The sequence below is a fragment of the Myotis brandtii genome, unplaced genomic scaffold (genome assembly GCF_000412655.1).
Source record: "Myotis brandtii unplaced genomic scaffold, ASM41265v1 scaffold1350, whole genome shotgun sequence".
NCBI classification, from domain to species: domain Eukaryota; kingdom Metazoa; phylum Chordata; class Mammalia; order Chiroptera; family Vespertilionidae; genus Myotis; species Myotis brandtii.
The window spans coordinates 27,768-29,975 of record NW_005354801.1 but is presented as its reverse complement, the minus strand read 5'-3'; the positions used below and the strand labels follow the sequence as shown (position 1 = coordinate 29,975).

At 44.3% G+C, this 2,208-nt stretch overlaps 1 long non-coding RNA gene across 1 annotated transcript in view; it reads left to right on the top strand.

The window, feature by feature from the left end:
* The window catches only part of LOC106725088, a 32,844-nt gene that overhangs the window by 12,981 nt on the left and 17,655 nt on the right, over window positions 1–2,208 (top strand). The window lies entirely within an intron of this gene.

Sequence of the window (2,208 nt, the reverse complement as noted above, 5' to 3'; positions counted from 1 at the left end):
GATCAGGGTGGGGGTCCTGCTGGGGTGCCTGGCCAGCCTGGGTGAGGGGCTGATGGCTGTTTGCAGCTGGTCACACCCCCTTCAGGGTGGGGGTCCCCACTGGGGTGCCTGGCCAGTCTGGGTGAGGGGCTGAGGGCCGTTTTTAGGCTGGCCTGCGACTGAAGCTCCCAGCCTCTCCTTTTTTTCTTTTTTTTTATTCTGGGATTTATTTACCTTCTATAATTGAAACTCTGTTGCCTTCACTGGCGCTCCCAGCTCTGAGGCCGCGGCTGGCTGAAAGCAGGTATCTGGGGTTTGTTTAGCTTCTATAATTGAAACTTTGTTGCTTTCGGAGCTTAGAGCAGGCCACGGCAGGCGGGGAACCTTGGCTTCCTCCATCACTGGAGCAAGCAAACCTCCTGCTTGCTTCAGCTGCGTGGCTGCTGGCTGCCATCTTTGTTGGCAGTTAATTTGCATATCTCGCTGATTAGCCAATGGGAAGTGTAGCGGAGGTACGGTTTATTACCCTTTTTGTCTTTTATTAGATAGGATATTTTGATTTCAGAGAGGAAGGAAGAGGGAGAGAGAGATGGAAACATCAATGATGAGAGAGAATCACTGATCGGCTGCTTCCTGCATGCCCCCCACTGGAGATTGAGCCTGCAACCTGGGCATGTGCCGTTGACTGGAATCAAACCCGGGATCTTTCAGTCCCCAGGCCAATGCTCTTATCCACTGAGCAAAACAGCTAGGGCCTCAAATTATTATTATTTGAGAAGGTTGGTAATTCCAAATTCTCTAGTTTTATACTCTTATTTATAAATATGTCAGAAGTCTTACTGTTTGCCCAGTATATATTTGATTTAATCTTTATTTTCTTTTTTAAAAAAGTTAGGTCTTAAACTTTGTTTTCTGGCTTCTAAAATTTATTTCTGAGATACCTATAAAAATATAGATATTTATAGTAAAAGCAAGCTCATGTATTTATTTAGTTAATCAAATATTTATTGAGTACCCCCAGTATCTAGGCACTATTCTAGATGCATGGGGACATGTGGTTCTTGGCCTTAAAAATGGGTTAGTGGGATAGACAGGTATTTTTTAAAAAAATATTTTTTTTATTGATTTCAGAGAGGAAGGTAGAGGGAGAAAGAGATAAAAACATCAATGATGAGAGAGAATTATTGATCGGCTGCCTCCTACATATCCCCTACTGGGGATTGTGCCCGCAACCCAGGCATGTACCCTTGACCGGAATTGAACCCAGGACTTTTAGTCCACAAGGCTGACACTTTATTCAGTAAACCAAACTAGCTAGGGCTAGACAGGTATTTAATTGATAGCAAGAAGATGTACAAAACCACTAAAACATATAGAGGAGGGAGAAGCCAGTTGACTAGGAGTGCTTTGCAGAGGAATTGACTTTGGAGCTAGATGTAAAGGGTGTGTAGGAGTTTGCCAGCTAGGTAGGGATAGGGAAGAAAATTCTAGTCCAGGGAATACTGTGCAGACAGAGAATTGCAGGTACCGAGGCTAGTGTCTGGGCTGGGAATTGGAGCTGGGCAAGGTCAGCAGAAGGTTGTATACATTTGAGAATGTAGAGTATCCTGTATTCTAAATATTCTTGAAATATTTTCCAGTGTTCACTGTGTTTAGAACACTTAGCAGCTGTGTGGAGGTTGTATTGGAAGTCAGCGAGCCAGTAGGAGGTTATCATTTGGGTGGAGTCATGCTAGTGTGGGGACAGCAGCAGTGAGATTTCCACTGTATCTTGAAAGGAGTATATCTAGGGCCTGATGGCTGACTAGATGGCTCGGGGGCACACCAGGCATTTCCTGGGTTGTCTCAGGCCAGACTGGTTCCCTTGAGTTCTCTTCTGAGACTAGGTAGGCCCCATGCACCCAGCCTGCTAACTCTTTTAAGCTCCTGACACCCACTCACCCCACAGAGGTTTCTCCTCCTAAGTATTCTGTGGAGCTGCATCTCCCTGGCAACATTCTTCTTTGTTACCTTGGAAGACTGGCATGCAGACACCATTGCTATTTAAGGAAAAAAAAATAGCACCCTTTTTCTTACTTAAAAAAATAATAATGCATGTTCATTGAAGAAAATTAAGTAAATATCTACACTAATAAAAGAGAAACATGGTAATTAGCGTACGACCGCTACCCTTCCCATTGGCTAATCAGCATATCCTTATGCAAATTAACTGTCAGCCAAGATGGCGGC